At 36.6% G+C, this 20,826-nt stretch overlaps 1 long non-coding RNA gene across 1 annotated transcript in view; it reads right to left on the bottom strand.

Annotated features, from left to right (window-relative positions):
• Nucleotides 1–239: 239 nt before the first annotated feature.
• The window catches only part of LOC117979823 (uncharacterized), a 57,319-nt gene continuing 36,732 nt past the window's right edge, over nucleotides 240–20,826 (bottom strand). The window contains exon 3 of the long non-coding RNA XR_004670844.3: nucleotides 240–5,292. This is a non-coding gene — a long non-coding RNA (uncharacterized LOC117979823). The remainder of the gene's footprint in view (nucleotides 5,293–20,826) is intronic.

Raw genomic sequence — 20,826 nt, forward strand, 5'->3', positions numbered from 1 at the left:
GTCTTATGCTGTTTCCAGTAGTAACAGCAGTAAACTAAACTGGAAAAGGTTTTGGCATATATATCAACTTTTCTTAGGAATATAACTATGTTATGGGCCCAGACTCATTAATCTCTCAATATTTCAGAGAAGTCGATAAGAAATTGTTGTATTCCCATTTTGCAGCAGTTGTTTTTCTGTTTCCCTTCACACAGACTCCAAACAATATTTGCTATTCCTTAAATAATGCAGTCTACAGAACCAATTAAATGGAGCAATCCTTTTGCTCACTGCTGTGGATTAAGCTGAAAGCCTCTGAGTGGCTGAAACAAGCAGTGTCCACATTGCTGCCTTACATTGAAGTTATCAACATTTACCTACTGAAGGGATGCAGCTCTGGCCTGCTTTAATTGCTTTAAGTCAAATCCTGCCTCTGTTGTCATAGTTCTCCGGGAGAATACAGATCCCTAGGCTAAGGTTTAAGTGATTTTAATAAGAACAACAACTGCAAACTTTTAAAGATCAACAACAAGGTGAAGATTTTTAGGAAAGTAAACCCAAACAAAATTGGTCCAAAAATATTTGAGAAGTCTGCAACTGATGACTATGGGTGTAACAAAAACTGGTCAGATTGATTTTTTGTGTATATTTGGGCAAGCTGCTTCACATCTTTGGACCTAGTTTATCCTTTTTAAAAAGAAGGCTATTGAATATATATTTAAAACAAAGTTTCTAATATCATCTTGCCGAACTATAAGTGTAAGGGAAAGCATTTTTTGTGCCTAATAAATGTCAGGGCCTTCTTTTATGCATTTCTTAATACTTGGGCTAATCATTTAAGGCTTTTGACACTGAATTTGAGCCTCTGTTTTAATATGCATATGGGTTTTGTCCCCATGAGAAACTGGATGTACTAAAACACTGCACATTGATTGGGGGGCGGGTACAGTTTTCAGAGGTGGTGATGATACCTTTTTCATTCTTATTTTCAAAATAGAGACTGTAGCCTTCAAAAATATTTTGTAATCCCTCAGTGCTTTCCTTCTAAGATTCTTTGGGTCTCTGAAAGCCATGAGTGTTTGTATCTAAATAAGAATCTGGAGCTAGCCTAGAGATTCTGAAGCTTAAGGAATCAGTTTTCTTCTTTTGGGACTGTAAGGGAACAGGGAGACCAGCAAACCTTTTGCAGAATGTTCTCTTCCCCTGATAGTGGAAAAAAAGAAAAAAAAAGGGCAGAAAAATCAGCAACATGATAATGAAATCTCAACAATGACCTTCAGGAAATGTTAAAGGGATAGTGGCAGTGACTGTGGAAAGGATTAGTTTTGAACAGGGTTAATTTTCCCTCCAAATCATACTTTGAAACATGAAGTTAAAGCAGTAAGTTTTGTGATCACAAAATAAAAATTGCCAAGAGCATATCATTCAAGGCTAAAAGTGCTGAGAACAGGAGAAAGTTTGAAATAGAATTATGTGTTTCTCAGATGTCAAGTACATAAGCTTCCATATGATCACAGACACAGTGCCATTTCAAAATGCTCCTAAAATGGATTCTATATTATTTTCCAAATTTAGAATTTGATATTTTTGCTAATTAAACAATGAGGTTGTATGTGAAAATTAAAAAAAAAAAGGCAGCTATGATTACAGGTCTTGCTGTGGCACTTTAAGTATATTTAATTCACTTTTCTTACAACAATTTAATAAATTAGGAAATATTTCAAAATGTAAATATAGGTTTTATCAATTTGCAAAGTGATTGCTTTGGTGGTAATAGATTCTTCTTAAACATCAAGTCATGACATCTATCTCATTCCTGACTGAAGTTCCTGGTCTATTTTGGTGAATGTACTATGTGTATTTAGGGTGGAAAAGTATATTCTGGAGTTGTTGGATTCTTGTTCTACAAATGCCAACTAGATCAAGATAGCAAATAGTGTTGTTTAGATCCTATAATGTTTACTAATATATTTTTGTAGTTGTTTGAAAATATTATTTTTATTACTCAAAAAGATCCCGTAAGATGAAAACAAAAATACCATGATATTAAAAGTCTTCACTGAAACCACATTTGGCAAAATGTCTACTTAAATTACATAGATTTACATAATTTTAATAATAATCATCAAAGAGTTTAACACTGAATTCACTTTACTCATTTTTCCTACAAATATATTTTGTATAGTTTCTTTTTTTTTCTTTTTGTAACTTTCATTTTAGGTTCAGAGGTACATGCACAGGCTTATTATAGGTAAATTGCATGTTACAGGGATTTGCTGCACAGATTATTTTTTCACCAAGGTAATAAGCATAGTGCCCAATAGATAGTTTTTCAATCCTCACTCTCCTCCCATTCTCCACCCTCAAGTAGGCCTCAGGGTCTGTTATTTTCTTCTTTGTGTCCATGTGTATTCAATGTTTAGCTTCCACTTATAAGTGACAACATGCAGTATTTGGTTTTCTGTCCTGATTAGTTTGCTCAGGATTATGACCTCCAGCACCAACCATGTCACCACAAAGGACATGAATACATTTTTTTTTATGGTTGTGTGTTTCTCATTTGCTTGGTTGATTTTCTCTATCTATTTATTTTGAGCCTATCCATGTTGTTTCATGTGAGATGGATCTCTTGAAGACAGCACACAAATGAATTTTGCTTCTTTATCCAGCTTGCGATGTTGTGCCTTTTAATTGATGCATTTAGCCCATTGCCATTTAAGGTTAATATTGATAGTGCAGATTTAATCCTGTCATCATGTTTTTAGCTGGTATTATACAGACTTGATGTGTAGTTGCTTTATAGTATCAATGGTCTATGTACTTAAGTGTGTTTTTGTGGTTGCTGATAATGATCTTTCCTTTCCATGTTTTGTACTCCCTTCACAACCTCATGTAAGGCATATCTGATGGTAATTCTTTCAGTATTTGCTTATCTGAAAAGGATCTTATTTCTCCTTTGCTTATGAAGCTTAGTTTGGCTGAATATGAAATTCTTATTTGGATTTTATTTTCTTTAAAAATACTGAATCTAAGCCCCCAGTCTTTTCTGGCTTGTAGGATTTCTGCTGAAAGGTTTGCTGTTAGCTTGATGGGGTTGCCTTTGTAAGCAACCTGTCCCTTCTCTTTAGCTGCCTTTAACATTTTTTCTTTCATTTCAACCTCAGAGAATCAGGTGACTCTGTGTCTTGGGAATGATCATCTTGTATAATATCTTGCAGGCGTTCTCTTCATTTCCTGGATTTGAATATTGGACTCTCTAGCGAGGTTGGGGAATTTTTCATTGACAATATCTTGAAATATGTTTTCCAAGTTGCGTGCTTTCTCTCCCTCATTTTCAAGGATGCCAATGCATCAGAAATTTGATCTCTTTACATAATCTCATGTTTCTTGGAGGTTTTGTTTATTCTTTTTACATCCTTTTTTCTTTATTTTTGTCTGACCAAGTTAACTTTGGAGAACTGGTCTTCAAGATCTGAGAGTCCTTCGTCAGCATGGTCTACTCTGCTGTTAATACTTGCAATTGTATTGTGAAATTCTCAAAGTGAGTTTTTCAGCTCTGTCACTCTATCACATCAGTTTGGTTCTTTCTTAAAATGGCCATTTCATCTTTCAGCTCCTGTATTGCATTATTGTATTCCTTAGTTTCCTAGGATTGGGTTTCAATCTTCTCCCAAATCTTGATCATCTTTCCTATCCATATTCTGAAGTCTATATCTGTCATTTCTGTCTTTTCAGCCTAGTTAAGAACCACCACTGAGGAAATGGAGTGATCGTTTGGAGGTAAAAAGACACTCTGGCTTTTTGAATTGCCAGAGTTTTTTGCACTGGTTCTTTCTCATCTTTGATATTACTGTCCTTTGGATGGGGATTTTGGCTTTTATCTTCTTTGATGCCCTGGGAGTTAGATTGTGGCATATGATGGGTTCAGTCAACTGGCTTCATTTCTGGAAGATTTTAGAAAGCCAAGGCTCAGCTCTACACTGCTGGGCTGCATGTTTTAACTCTGGGAGGCTGGTACTGGGCCCCCAGCCTTGTTCTCTGGCCCCTCAAGGTTAGGAAGCTGCTGCACTGGAGAGACTGAGGTGTCCTTGTCCACTGGCCACCACAATCTGATGGGGAGGGGGGCTGGTCAAAGCATGTCACTGGAGTAGTGGCAGTGGGATCCATGCTGGCTCATGCATACCAGCAGCCACAGCAATGTGGCAAGGTGCACACATGTTGGCTTGAGCAGGGCAACTGTGGGAGCAGGGAGGTGGTGTTCCTGCACATGTTTATGCCAGTGATGACAGCACAGCAAGGGCAGTACACTAGCAGAGATGGAGTTGCTGGTGTCCATGTGTGCATTCACACTGGCAGCATTGGTGGCGGTGGTGGCAGGGGTTGGGGGGAGAACAGTGTTGCCAGCATCTGTGCACACATTAGTGCTGGCACAGGAGTGAACCTGCATGTTAATGGCAGGGGGAAGCAACAAGGTGGACTCATACAAGCACAGCGATGGAGGATGGCCATGAGCAAATGCATGTCAGTAAAGCATTACGGGAGGGCTGTGATGGGGTGAAGCTGTGCGTGGGCTGGTTCATGTAAGTGGGGCCTGGTCTGCTGGAGTTCTCTGATAATCAGGCACAGTCTGCCATTGAAGGAGCTAAGTCTGCCATTGAAGGAGCTATGATGAGGGTTCCTAGAAGCACCCCTGTTGGGTATCCAAGGCTGCACTTCAAGCAAGCACGACCAGACTGGCTCCCCAAGAGAGGCCAGCAGGTAACAGAGCATCAGATCAGGCATCAGGCTGCATCCCACAAGCAGGACTGCCCTGCTTTGTCTAGCTCTAACAGTCATATTGAGGCTAAAGTATCCTGGAGAAGCACAGTGAGCCTTGGAGGATGGACGTCCCTGGATGTGCTTCACTGCAGCTGTTCTCCCACCACTCTGGGCTCTGCATAGGCTGGAGTCCTGCCCATATGACCTCTCTGAGCAGCTTTTCCTACCATCTCAGATGCCCATAGAGGTTGAGGGACCTACCAGAATGGGTCCATGGTGAGAGCGGGCCACTCCTCACCTGTAAACTCACCCTTCCCCCAGGAGTCTCTGAGGGCCAGGTACAAGTCCTGAGGCTCACCCACACTATGCAGGGTTCCCAGCTTCCTCTCTCTTCAGCCCAGCATCTGCATCCTCTCTGCATCCACTCTTAATGCCTTCCATCAGAAGATCTGCTCAGAGGTGTGTTATAGTCTTTCCAATGTCCCAGTCTCTCAGTGGGAGATATTTCTCCTGGCCACATCTAGTCAGCAATCTTGGCAATTCTCCACGGTTCTACTGACAAAACAAACAAACAACAGCTATATATATATAGATATATATATATGTATATTAGTTTCTAAGGGAGAGATTTTAAAATGATTGTCCAATTATTTATTTCTTCCTTTAATCCTGTTTTTGCTTTATATGTTTTAAGGTTTGTTATTAGGTGTATACATATTCATGATTATCATATGTTCCAAATCGATTAGCCTATTAACATTATAAAATAATGTTCTTTATATTATTAATGCTTATGTTAATAATACTTTGTCTTCAAGTCTATTTTATCTGATATTAATATAGTTTCACTAGTCTTCTTATACTCACATTTTCTTATTGCATGATATATCTTTTTCTATCAATTACTTTTAACTTGTTTCTTTATATTAATGTGCTTCTCTTTGTGATAGAGTATAGTTTCATCTTCCTTTATTTCTAATAATCTCTGCCTTTTAATCAGAGTGTTTTTAATCAATATTTAATGGCATTATTGATTAGGTTAAATTTAGGTCTACCATTTTATTATTTGTTCACTGTGTATAACATTTCTCCCTCTTTCCCCATTCTTGTCTTCTTTTATTTGTAGTGTTTTAGAATTTAGCTTTTTAACTATGTCTATTTGCATTTTTTCTTTTTAAGCGGTTGCTCTAGGGATTACTATGTGCACCCTATTTTTCTCAGTCTACTTAGAGTATTAACATTTAGAAACCTTGCAAAATAGTAAGTTCATTTATCCACACACTCTCCACTATGCTTTATGTAATTTTAACATCTGGGTTATCTCTAATTTGTCATCTGTTGTTTGCCTTTTTCTTTGCAATAAAGCCACATTTTTCTCACACACACATATGAGTAATTTTAGATTGTCTCCTGGAAGTTGTGAATGTTATGTTGTATAGACTCTATTGTATTATATTGTTTTAAGGAGTATTGTTTTCTTTCAGCAGGCAATTCACTTAGAATCATATTGTCAATTCTCATGCCTGTGGTAGGTGGTGGCTCAGATATCAGATCAATTCTTAAATTTTTAGATGTACGCAATTTTCAGTTTGTGTCATAAACAACAGGTTCAAGAGTCAGCCAGTGACAGGCTGAGTTAAACCAGGAGACTTGGGGTTCACCTTCTCTGTGCCTCAGCTTTCTGAGTACCTTCCTTTATTCTCTGGTAGCCTTGGCTGTTTGATCTCCCTTGATGGCCAGAAGGACTGGGTTCTCTATCACAGATTTGCATTTGTTTTTGCTTTCAAGGCAATGCCTATGGCCACTGTCAGAGAAAAGTCACAAAATCCAGGGAACTCATTTTATGCCAGTCACTTGCTACAAGTTTCTACTCCAATCCCAAATCTACCACCACTGTTCAACCCCTAGAGTCCTCTGTTAGATTCTATTGTTGCAGATTTGTTTTTCAAATTTTATAGCTGTTATTTGTAGAAGAAATTGGCCTTTTAGGCACCCACTCTTCCAAGCCAGAAGGCCAAATTCTCATTAATTTCTTTGTTTCCCTTCCTCTCGAAGGAAGGGCCTGAGAATCATTTAACTCCAGTTATCCACTTCCAAAAGCATATGCTGCTAAGTCGTACATTTTAATTATCTTGATGTTTTAAACTCCACATTACATCATTCTTATTGTGTTATGCTTTCAATATTAATTCAGCTCCACAATACATCTTTCTTATTGTTTTATACTTTCAATATTAGTTCACCTTTACTTTTCTATGTACTTTTCTTGATTCACTACACTTCTTTCTATATCTCTGAGCTCTATCTTAGCTTATTTTCTTCTGCCTGAAAAAAAATTATTAGCATTTTCTTCAGTGATGGTACACTGAAAAATTTTCTGATTTTGTTTGTCAGAAAGTGTCTTTATTTTACTCTCACTCTTCAAGAATATTTTCAATAAATTATAGTTACAGGTTTGCAATTATTTCATTTCCCCATTTTGACAATACCATTTATTTTCCTTCCTGTCTTTATTATTTCTGTTGAAAATTTGGCTTTCATTCTAATTGTTGTTCCCTGAAAATAATTTATTCATATAATCTATATTAATATTTTTTCTTCAAATTTAGCTTCAATACTGCTATGATCATAAGCCTGCATGTGACTTTCTTTTAAATGTTTCTACTTGGGATTTGTAGGATTTGTAGGCTTCTAAGCTTGATGCTTTTCCTCAATTAAAAACAAATTATTTACCATTACGTTCTCTAATATCATTTCTGTCCTATCCTCTCTTCCTTTTTATTTTGGGATTAGATTACATATAAGCAGACCTATATACTGTCTCTCTTTTTTTCTCTTTATATTTTCTAGACTTATATATAATTTGTTTTGGTATTCGAAATTTATTTCTAATCTGTAATCTAGTTCACAAATTCTCTCTTGTCTGCCGTTAATTCCACTATTTGAGTTTTTCACTTTGGTGTTTAGGTTTCTCAATTACAGAATTTCAATGTGGTTCTTCCCAGTTTCAAGCTTAAATTATTTTATTCCTGCCCTTAACTTCTTAATTTAGTGAGCATACTTATTTGAAAACCTGGAATTGACAACTTCCCCCAGTGGGTCTGTTTCTGTTATTATCATTATTGATATTACTTTCCAGTCATGTTATTTTTACCACTTATATAACTAGCATTTTGATTTCATGTTTTAAATATTGTATTTTCCTTTTTAAAATGTCAGCCTTAATTTTAGATACAGGGGTACATGTACATATTTGTTACATGGGAATATTGCCTGATGCTGAGATTTGGAGTATAGATCCTGTCATCCTGGTACTAAGTATAGTACTCAATGGGTATTTTTTGTAACCCAGCCCCTCTCCCTCCATCCTCTAGTAGTCTGTAATGTTTATTGTTTCCATACTTATGCCATGTGTGCTAGTATTTTCAAAACTTTGTAGATAGTTTGAGTAATAGAAACATTTTGTTTTTCCCGAAAGTATTTAAATTTTTATATTCGGAGTACCTAGCCATCTGGGATTACTCAAAGCTGAGATGCCCACAAAGCTGAACTGCAGTCCCTGCAGAAGCCATCTTCTTCTGTATCACAGTTACTCTCTAGTGAGGCTTTTTAGAGTTCCATCTCAGTGTAAGGAAGATGCATCAGGACTTTTACTGGTGGGCCTTGTACCCAGAGGTTTTTACTCTAGCCTTGAGGCTATCAAATGAGCCATCCATCCTTTTATTCTTTCAGCTCCCTCATAGATTTTTTTACTTACTCCCAGGTGAAATATAACTCAAATTCCTCTGATTTTCAATCTTTCCACACATCCCAGACTGATAATTCCTCACTATTATGCTATCTCCCTATTACTTTCAAGCAAAATTTTTTATATATCGACAAGATTTTCAATTGACTTCTAGGGAATAGTTGGACCAAGTTACCTAATCTGACATTATAGGAAGCAGAAATGTAAAGTTAAACATTTTTTTTAAAAATTTATACTATAAGAAGACAACTATTATTTAACTATAATAATATTATTTGATGGGGTAATTACAGCAAGTTAGGGAAATAATCAAATACCACCTGCGATAGTCAAAATAATCAAATCTATGCACTTTATCAAAATTTTTAAATTAGCATATAGTATTTACTGTTTTTATAAGAAAGGATTTTTTTCAAAGCATTATTTACACACACTACAGAGTATTCTTTATTTAGACATATCATGACTTACCCTACTGTATCCCTCTTTCACAATAAATATCATTCTGCATAAATCATTATTATATTTGCTAGCAGTTTGGGTTATCAGTTTTTCCTTTCATTTAGAAAAATGGCTGTTGTATTTATTTAATATAACCAGCAAATATTCATTGCTTAGTTCTATTTTACTAATTTCTTTTATAAATATTATTATTCTGTTTTTCCACAAGTTTGACCTTTTTTTCTGACTTTCTATCTTAAATGCTCAGGTCACATATTTCTACTGGCTTTCATTTTAAAAAAATGTGTTTAAGGTCACAGCTATGTCATGGTTACACTGTTATGTTGTTCATTTCTAATATAATTCATTATGTTATATCCTGTTTATTATGTTTTATTGTCAAATTTCTATATATTTTACAACTATCATTATTTTACTCTTTTACCTGAGGGTACTTTACAATGACTAATTTTTCACACGACTCAAAAAAGTTTATAATTCTGACACTCCTGACCTATGACCACAGACAATGGGCATGAGATTTAAAATTATATTATATAACAAAAATGTGTCATTTTGGTTTGATAGTAAATGTTTAATTTAACCTTTTCACCCTTAAACCCTATTTTATTTTGCTCTATTGTATTGCTTGCTCTGAAGAAAGTGGTTGCCATGTTGTGTGGATTTGCAACCTACCAACAGTAAAATGAGAGGGCTTGGAAGCAGATTCCCCTGCAACTGAGCTTGAGATGACTCCAGACCTGGCCAGTACCTCGATTACAGCCTTGTCAGTGACCCTGAGATAGAACCATTCAGCTAAACCACCCCAGGTGGTTATAGTCTGTGAGAAAAATAAATGTTTGTTGCTTCAAGCCACTAAGTTTTGGGGTAATGTATTACACAAGAAAGAGATAACTAGTATACATCTCATTTCTTTTCTACCAATATTAAATAATTAATAAAATTTCAAGTGACAAGGTAACATATAGGAAAAAGAGGGTATGGCTAAACCAAGATGTTTAAAACAAAATTACGGTCAAGTCTCAATTGTGTATAAGTAAGGAAATAGAAAGTACTAATCTCTCCAGATATGATGATAAGAAACCTGGATATCTGTCCATGGGGTCAGAAAATAAAAATCCAATGTTGAGAACCAAAGAAGATGAATGGAGTTAAATGAATAGTTTATGACTTCCCAAATGCAGTTCACGTGAACCAAGTTCATGGCCACGGCCCAACCTTCACCACCTTACACCTTATTGAGTTGTATCACAGAAGTGTCGTTGGCTTACTTGCAGACTGCTGTTTGAAATCTGCTCTGCCGTCAAGCTTCAGGTTCATGGCAGTGCACTGTATTCCAATCTTTTTTGTCCTTACATGTATTTAACATGAGGAATTATGGTTTAAATTGAACCTAAAAGCTAAAATTTCTGTGACAGATATTTATTTAAAGCCAAATAAGAAATGCTATGCTCTGTCAAATCCTTTGGGAAGAATCCTCAAGAGAATTACGTTTCCTGCTGTGTGTTTTATCTCTTTCACAATATAAAAGATGGGACTTTTCCTTTTGGGGTGTTTTAAGATCTCTGACATCTGGTTTAGAAAGTGATGAACGTGCAACTTCAGTAATATCTTGCTTTTGTCACAGGAAACATCAATAGACAGAACTATGCCTGTGACGTTCATACTAGCGCACTCTATCATAACAACATTTTTGTTAAAATTTGGACTTGGTCCTGTCACTTGACTTGTGGAGAATGGGTTATCTTGTTTCAAAAATCTTTGCCAACTATCAGTCATCATTAGTGAAAACATCTTTTTTCTGCCCCATACTAATAATTCAATATACATACTTTCTCAATCACATCTTTGTTGTCTTGTTCCCCCTCATCCTCCTTTGCTCCAATTTTTCATTTTAGTATAGCTGTTCCAATTTCTGGTGCCTTTTGAAAAATTGTCATAAAGCTTCCTGTCTCTCTGTTTTTATTCTCTGACCTTGGCTAACTGGAAGTCCTGAAACCTAAAACAGATATTTTTACTTCTACTTGTAAAAAGACCACCTATGAATAACTATAAATGTATGATTATAAACAAGAGAGGCATTTGGGGAGACATTCCTTAGCAGACTCCTCTTATAAAGCAGTGCAACATATTGCATAAGGGCTCAGGCTTTGGACACAGGTGGATATCGGCTTACGTTCTAGTTTTGCTATTTAACTGTGTGACCATGGGGAGAGTTCTGTATGTTCTCCAGGTATCAGGTTCCTTATATATTAAATGGTATTTGCCTAGAATATTACTTTGGGTTTTAGATATAATGATGTATGTAAAGTGTTTTTTAAAAAGAGCTTGGAATATAATAAATGCTCAGAAATTATCAGCCCTACCTCTCCCAGGAAAGGTTGGTTTTGGTTATGCTATCATATCATAGGTTTTTCTACAATAATGAGATAGATAACTTTTTCTTTTATTGGATATAGAATGAAGAAATTTAGCCCACAAAACAAGCATATTAAGGGAATTATGTGGCCTTTTTAACAGGGTTTACTTCAGGTCCACAGCAGTATATGTGAACACACTGTTGACTGATAAGGGATGTAAAAACTACCTCTTAGGCTTGGTGCGGTTGCTCACACATGTAATCCTAGCCCTTTGGGAGGCCAAGGCAGGTGGGTCACTTGAGGTCAGTAGTTCAAGACCAGCCTGGCCAACAAGGTGAAACGCCATCTCTACTAAAAACACAAAAAATTAGCCAGGCGTGGTGGTTCCTGCCTGTAATCCCAGCTACTCAGAAGGCTGAACCAGGAGAATCACGTGAACCCAGGGGGAGAGGTTGCAGTGAGCTGAGATCACGCCATTGCACTCCAGCCTGGAGGAAAAGAGTGAAACTCCATCCAAAAACAAAAAAACAAATAACAACAACAAAAAACACCTCTTATTAAGTTCCTGATCTATGTGAAGAAATGTATGATAGCCATTAGATAGAAAGATAGATGATGATGATGATAGATGATAGATGGATAGAAAGAAATGGAGTCATGAGATCACAGAATTTGAAAAATTAAGAAAGCTTAAATAATTGGTAATGCAACCCCTAATTTTACAGATGAAAGGAAAGATACGATGCTGAATTTGCAAGAAGACAATTGTCTCAGATTCCTTTCTCATGTTATTTCCACTACACCAAAATGTTGACTACAGACATTTCCACAGAATCTTGCAAATAGCACCAAAGAATTCATTTGCAACTATTTGTACAATGAAAAAATTTCAAGAATTTGAAATCGAAAGACCTCTTACAGAAGTTTATTGAAGATTGTTACTTTTTGATAAAGCAAAATATTTTGCCTAAACTAGATATACACCTGCATTTGAATCTATTTCATTGTCCTACCAGACAATAAATGGCCTTTGAAGGTAAAAATGGATTTACTACTTAAAATCATTCAAGCATATGCAGTCAGAACTGTGGAAAGCAGTAAGTGCAGTTATCAAGTAAAATTCCCAAAGTGTATAACCTTCTCTCATCCAGCATGTTAAGCCTTTTGGCAAAGTTTATTAGCATTTTAAAAATACTAAAATGAAAAATAAAGTCTCCCTACTTTTAGAATAAACTAAAATATACTGAATACCAATGCTTCAGGGACTTTAAGAAACACTTTCAAAGGGGGAGGACACAGCCACGTGGAACAGCTCCCACACAGGGCCTGAGAAAGTTGGCGTGCTTTTAACAGATCTTCAGAGGGACGGTATTGAGAATGGACAGAGGGAAGACCCAGAAGCTAGGCTGAAGGGGGAGAAAGCTGGAAACTCTGCACAAGGCTACTGTGCACCAGAACTCATTTTTGGACCATAACAGCACTAGGGGAATGGGTGAGTTGAATTGGTAAGGAGCAACCCACTCTTGCCACAGGCCTCTGGAACCCCAGCATGAGGAGACCCCTTGACTACCACTGACACATGAGTTGGCAGAGAGACCTGCTTAGAGAATTTGAAAAATTAAGAAAGCTTAGAGAAGTGGTAGGGGCAGAAGCCAGCTGATGTGGAAATCAGAGGGTTTGGTGTGAGAACATCTGCAGCAGAGCATGTCCAGGGACAGCCATCTTCTTAGGCCCAAGTTGCTCCCACTGAGACTTTAGCCCTCGGGGAACTGTTGGACCTGATCTCTGCAGGGTGGTCTTGCCCATCAGATGGGGCTGGTCAAATCTAAACACCCTTTGGTCTGCTGTCCTCTCCTGAGACCCCAGCCTGGCCATGGCTGCTTGCAGGGCAGTCTTGGGTACCCTTGGGGCCTGAACAATAGCTTCTGTGCTGGTTGACCATGACCAGTGGAGAACTCCAGAGAGGCGGCCCCTATGGTGGTACATCAGCCAACCTGCTCCCTCCCCGTACTGCAGTCTCCCCTGTGACCGTGGTAACTCCCTACATTGCTTTGCTGGCACCTGTCTGTATAGGCAGGTTTGCTTTCCTTGCCCCACCCAGGCACAGGAGTTCAGTCTGCCCGCCCTTCCCTTACTGCCCTGCCATTGCAGACAAAGCCTTGGTGGGCACAGAGCCAGCAAGGCTCACCACCTTCCTTGTAATAACATTGCACAGAGAACAGCAGATCCTCCTCCACCCTGAGCAATCACTCCTGCTTGTGGGGTACAGAGAAAGCACCCAGACCTGAACTTGCCAGCACCTCACCCCGAAGCCAACACCACCTACAGCACAACCACATGCAGTCTCCAGCATGGGCCCCTGCCAACCCAGCTGCATTGCCTCCACCACTGTGGTACATGCCTGCAGGGAGGCAGGCACTCTGGCACCCACTAGCACTCTACCATAGCTGCTGCACCTCAGCTCCCTCAGTGCAATGAATTCCAAACCTCAAGGATCCAGATCCAAAGAACAAACTCAAGGCCCAATACAAGTCCCCCAGACTTAGAGCACACAGTCCAGGAGTTGGGAGCTAAGGAATGGCCACCTAAAGTCTCTCAGAAAGAAAGCCAGTTGGCTGAATCCACCTTCTACTACAATCAAACCCTCAAGGTCACCAAACAGGATAAAAGAAATAAAACCCATTTGAAGGTCAACAACCTCCAAGATTGAAGGTATATAAGCTCTCAAAGATGAAAAAGAATCAGCAAGATAACTCTGAAAACTCAAAATGCTGGAGTGCCTTCTTTCCTCCAAATGACTGCATCACCTCTCCAGCAAGGGTTTTGAACTGAGCTGAGATGGCTGAAATGACAGCAATAGAAATCAGAATATGAATAAGAAAAAAGATCATTGAGCTACAGGAGTATGTTGAAACCTAATGCAAGGAAAGTAAAAATTACGATAAAACAATGCAGGAACTGACAGACAAAATAACCAGTATAAAAAAGAATATAACAGACCCAACAGAGCTGAAAAACAGTACAAAAGTTTCATAATGTAATCACAAGTATTAATAGCAGAATAGAACAAGCAGAGAAAAGAATCCCAGAGCTTGAATACTGGCTTTCTGAAATAAGACAGCCTGACAAAAATAAATAAAAAAGGATGAAAAGGAACCAACAAAACCTCCAAGAAATATGAGATTATGTAAAGAGACCAAATCTTCAACTCATTGGTGTCCCTGAAAGAGATGGGGGAGAATGCCAACTTGGAAAACATATTTCAGGATATCATCCATGAGAACTTCCCCAGCCTAGCTAGAGAGGCCAATATTCAACTTCAGGAAATACAGAGAACTCCAGGAAGTTACTTCACAAGAAGATCATCTCAAGACACATAATTATCAGAGTTAAAATGAAAGAAAAAATGTTAAAGGCAGCTAGAGAGAAAGGTCAGGTCACCTACAAAGAAAGCCCATTAGACTAACAGTCAACCTCTCAACAGAAACCCTATAAGCCAGAAGTGATTGGAAGCCAACATTCAACATTCCTAAAGAGAAGAAGTTTCAACCCAGAATTTCATATCTGGTCAAACTAAGCTTCATACTTGAAGGAAAAATAAGATTATTTCAGACATGCAAATGCTGAAGAATTTATTACCACTAGACCTGCCTCACAAGAGTCCCTGAAGGAAGCACTAAATATGGAAAGGAAAGACATTATCAGCCACTACAAAAACACACTTACATACACAGACCAGTGACACTATAAAGCAATCACATAAGTCTACAGAATAACCAGCGAACATCATGATGACATAATCAAATTCACATCTATCAATACTAATCTTAATGGTATACAAACTAAATGCCACAACTAAAAGACACAGAGTGGCAGGCTGGATAAAGAACCAAGACCCATTAGTATGTCAAGAGACCCACCTCACATACAACAACATTCATAGGCACAAAATAAAGGCATACAGAAGAATCTGCAAAGCATATGGAAAACAGAAAAATCAGGGGTTGCAATCCTAGTTTCTGACAAAACAGACATTAAACCAACAAAAAATTTTTTAAAAAGACAAAGAAGGGCATTACATAATAGTAAAGGGTTCAATTCCACAAGAATATCCAACTACCCTAAATATATATGCACTCAACACAGGAGCACCTAGATTTATAAAGCGAGTTCTTAGAGACATTGAAAGAGACATAGACTCCCACATAATAGTGGGAGACTTTAACATCCCACTGAAAATTTTAGACAGATCATCAAGACAGAAAATTAACTGATATTCAGAACCAAAACTCGGTACTCAAATGAACCTGATAGATATCTGCAGAACTCTCCATCCAAAAACAACAAAATATACATTCTTTTCATCACCACGTGGTACTTACTCTAACGTTGATAACATAATTGGAAGCAAAACACTCCTTATCAAATGCAAAAGAACTGAAATCATAATCTCTCAGACAACAGAGCAATCAAATTAGAGATCAAGACTAGGAAGTTCACTCAAAACCATACAATCTCATGAAAACTGAATAACCTGCTCCTGAATGAATTTTGGGCAAATAATGAAATTAAGGCAGAAATCACAAAGTTCTTTGAAACTAATGAGAGCAAAGATATAACATACTAGAATTTCTGGGACACAACTAAGACCCTGTTAAGAGGGAAATTTATGGTACTAAATGCCCACATCCAAAAGTTAGAAAGATCTCAAGTTAGCAACCTTACATCACAACTGAAAGAACTAGAGAACCAAGAGCAAACAAATCCCTAAGCCAGCAGAAGGCAAAAAGTAACCAAAATCATAGCTGAAGTGGAGGAGATTGAGACATGAAAACACTTTCAAAAGATCCAGGAACTAAGGACCTGTTGTTTTTTTGAAGAAAAATAATAAGGTAGATAGACCACTAGCTAGACTAATAACAAAAAGAGAGAAGATTGAAATAAACAGAATCAGAAATGACAAGGGGCATATTACCACTGTCCTCACAGATATAAAAACAACCATCAGAGAATATTATGAACATGTATATGCACAGGAACTAAACAATCTAAAAGAAATAGATTAATTCCTGGATACATAGACACTCCCAAGACTGAGTCAGCAAAAAATATAACCCCTGAACAGACCAATAACAAACACTGAAATTGAATTAATAAAAGGCCTACCAACCAAAAAAGGCCTAGGACCAGATGGATTCACAGCTGAATTCTACCAGATGTACAAAGAAGAGCTGGTACCATTAATGCTGAAACTACTCCAAAAAATTGAAAAGGAGGGACTCCTTCCTAACTAATTCCATGAGGCCAGCATCATCCTGATACCAAAACTTGGCAGAGATACAACAAAAGAGAAACTTCCAGCCAATATTCTTGATGAACATTGCAGCAAAAATCCTCAACAAATTACTTGCAAACTGAATCATCCAGAAGCACATCAATAAGCTTATCCACCATGATCAAGTAGGCTTTATCCTTGAGATGCAAAATTGTTTCAACATACGCAGATCAATAAATATGATTCGAACTAAAGACAAAATCCATAAGATCTTCTCAATAGATAACAGAAAAGTCTTTCAATAAAATTCAACACTGCATTATGCTAAAAACTCTCAATAAACTAGTTATTTAAGGAACATATCTCAGAATAAGAGCCATCTATGACAAACCCACAGCAAACATCACATTAAATGGGCAAAAGCTGGAAGCATTCCTTTTGAAAACCTGCACAGGACAAGGATGCCCTCTCTCACCACTCTTACGCAACATAGTATTAGAAGTCCTGGCTAGAGAAATTAGGCAAGAGAAAGAAATAAAGCCCATCAAATAGGAAGAGAGGAAGTCAAACTATCCTTATTTGCAGATGACATAATCCTGTATCTGGAAAACTTCATAGTCTTGGCTCAAAATCTTCTTAAGCTGATAAACAACTTCATCAACATCTCAAGATATAAAATCAATGTAAAAAACATCATTATCTTTCCTATACATCAGCAGCAATCAAGCAAAGAGCCAAATCGGGAATGCAATTCCATTCACAATTGCCACAAAAAGAATAAAATACCTAGGAATACAGCTAACCAGGGATATAAAATATCTCTACAAGGAGAGCTACAAAACATTGCTCAAAAAAATCAGATATGACACAAATAAAAAAAATTTCATGTTCATGGGTAAGAAGAATCAGTATCATTAAAATGGTCCTACTGCCCAAAGCAATTTATAGATTCAATGCTGTTCCTATTAAACTACCATTGAGAGGAGGAAGGAGAGGATCAGAAAAAAATAACTAATGGATGCTAGACTTAATACCTGGGTGATGAAATAACCTGTATAACAAACTCCCATGACACAAGTTTACCTGTATAACAAACACACACATACCCCTTAACTTAAAAGTTAAATAAAGAAACACTTTCACATACATCATCTTAATCTCATGACTATAAAAAGCTAGTGGAGATCTTTATTTAACTGATGACGAAATTAAGGTTCACAAAATTAAGTTACTGATCTACAATCACACAAATATAAATGATAAATATAAATATAAATCACATAAAAATAAAAATATAAATATAAATAAGAGAGCCAGGTCTCCAACCTGAGTCTCAATTCCAAATGCCATGCATTTGACTGTAATTATTTCAGAAAGCCTCTTGAATTTTTGGTTTATGTGTTTGTTTTACCACAAAAAGTCAATATTAGGGAATGCTCAGCAAAATGGAAACAAATTTAATATGATCCTATTACCTGGAATAACTTTTCGATTTTTCATGTGTTCCCCAATGATATTTATCCAAAAGCATTCATAATTTTACGCAGCTCTAATCCCAGTGTTTGTTAATTTTTATTAAGATTCTGACTTACTTAACATGCTACCATGATTTTACGTATGCTTTTTGCTATTTTCATGATTGTATAATATTTAATTACTTCATTGGACAGTGATTCATTCTAGTTTCCACTAATATTGGATAATTAATACAATAAAAAACAATTTTGTACATATAGCTTTCTAATTTTGTTTCAATATTTCTTTATGCTACATTTCCACAAATTTAAGACTCCTGAATTAAGAGCAGATTTTTAAATGTCTTTTTATAGTATCGACAGCTTGCTTTCCAAAAGCATTATATAAATTTACAGTGTATTATTGCATTTGGTGTTCATAACACCCCACAATCACAAAGTTCTAGTGAACCCACGATTTTTGGGAATTTAGTGAGATTCACAGTAAGTACAAGGTAAGTGTATTAGTCTGTTTTGTGTTGCTGTAACAGAACACCACAGACTGGGTAATCAATAAAGAACAGAAATTTATTAGCTTACCAGTCTGTAGGCTGGAAAGTCCAAAGTCAAATGGCCAGTATCTAGTGAAGGCCCTGTTGGTAAGTCCACCCCATGGTGGAAGGCAGAAGAGCAAAAGAGGGCAAGAGAGAGAGCAATAGGGAGTAAATCCACTTTCATGATAAGGAATGCAATCCTGTGATAATGGCATGGTCTATTCATGATCTAATCACCTCTTATAGGTCCTACCTCTTCATATGGTTACAATGACAATTAAATTTCAATGTGGGTTTTGGAGGGGACAAACATTCAAACTATCACAGTTACCTTATTAAGCTTCTAACTAAATGAGGGTACCAACAATCTTCAGAGGCCACACTTTTCAATCAAACCAGAACTTGTTTCCAATATAGAAAGAATGCAGTACATTCTGAGAAAGATGGATCGACAGGTAACTCTGTCGTATTCTTTCTTACTGGTGTTCCTTTCCTATAATAGCCAACAGTGATGAGAGTAAGAAAAGGAAAAACAGGGCAACTTATTGTTCCTTTTTTTTTCAGTCCTTCCTTACTCATAAGTAAGCTAAAGACAGTGTTGACAGAATGTGCAAGTGTCAAGAAATGAAATAAAAACAGCTAATTAAGGTTGTGCATGATTTCCACTCTTCGGGTGAGAATAAAAAAAGTGCATGTATGAACTATGAAATACAAATTGTTCAAATTTGTGATTCTGCATATAAACGAAATGTTTTTATATTTGCATATAAAACTGGCATTTTGCAATTTAAACAGTAAAGTTCATGCTAATAATATAAAAATTTAATTTTTTTTTTTTTTTTTTTTTTTTTTTTTTGCTTAGAGCAACATTAAATAGCAAACATGAAACACCATGGCAAGTCAAGAGACAGACCATGGAATGGAAAAAAAAGCTTTATATTTTAGTACTTTAGTGGCACTTTTTTCCTGCTTTTTGAACAAGGAGCTCCACATTTTCATTTTGCACCGAGCCCTGCAAATGATGTAGCTGGCCCTGTCTTTAAGTATTGAGAAGCTGTCAAGTTTATAGTGGTGGATACACATTTTCAAACTTCTGATTTTAACTTAAAAGCTCAAATTTTATCATTGGCCACAAATACTGTCAGTTTTGTTCCTTGAAGTGACAAGCTCACTTCACCCTTTTTTGAGAAAATGTCTGCCAAATTCCCTAGTCTGAATAACCAGTTTCCTTCAAGCAAAAAAATAACATTTCATGAAAAAAGGGGCCAGTTCAGCTCTCAACAATGCCACAGCCATACAACTACCCTTTCAATGTAGCAGAAATGCTTTATGCATACTTCCTACTTACACATAATATTAAAAAGACATGTAACCAAAGATCAAGATTTAATAAAAATTCATAATTTTAATGCTTATTCCAATACATTTGTAAGTAAAACTTGCTTTTTTTTTCTGTATGTGCTTGGCAACAAAGAATACAATGTCTACCGGTATCGTTTTTTTTTTCACATTGCCTTGATTGATGCTACATATCTAGCAGTTTTCCCTATGATGGTATATGCATTATCTGTGCAAATGTCAACACAGCAAAAAATATAAATAATTTTTAGTATTATTATGAAAATAATTTTGATTTCATAGACCTCCAAAAAGGTTCTCAGAGGCCTCCAGATGTCCATAGGTCATACTTTGGGAATCACTACATTAGCTAATTCATTGTAACAGGGAAAATAAAATAAACCAAAGAAAAGTAATTTGTATTTAAAACAAAATTTTAAATTATGCTTTACTAATATGTAATATACAAATGGACACTGGCATCTTCATTTTTGCATGTCAAATGCCTATTAATCATATATAATAGATAAAATATCCCAGGGGAAGAATAAGATTTCCTCAACCCCAAAATGTTGACAGATTACTCATTTTTTCTTTCATATTTTGATTTATCATGTCAAGTGGATTGCCAAAATTATGCATTTCTACTAATCCTCACAAAAGTGGTCACATGATTTTCAAATATTTATGCGAGAAAACAAGGGGCTACAAATAATAGAGCACAAGAAAATAAAAATAAAATGGCAAAACCAGCACTTCTACTCCTGAAGTGAGCTCTTTGTCAGTCACATTCTTAGGTAAGAATCAGTGATGAACTCATCAGCAATAACAAGAAGCCAGTCAAAAGTGTTGAAAATTATCAAAAAGATGGTTTGATAATAAATGATCAATCTAACCC

Source organism: Pan paniscus, chromosome 2 (genome assembly GCF_029289425.2).
Source record: "Pan paniscus chromosome 2, NHGRI_mPanPan1-v2.0_pri, whole genome shotgun sequence".
Classification (NCBI taxonomy): domain Eukaryota; kingdom Metazoa; phylum Chordata; class Mammalia; order Primates; family Hominidae; genus Pan; species Pan paniscus.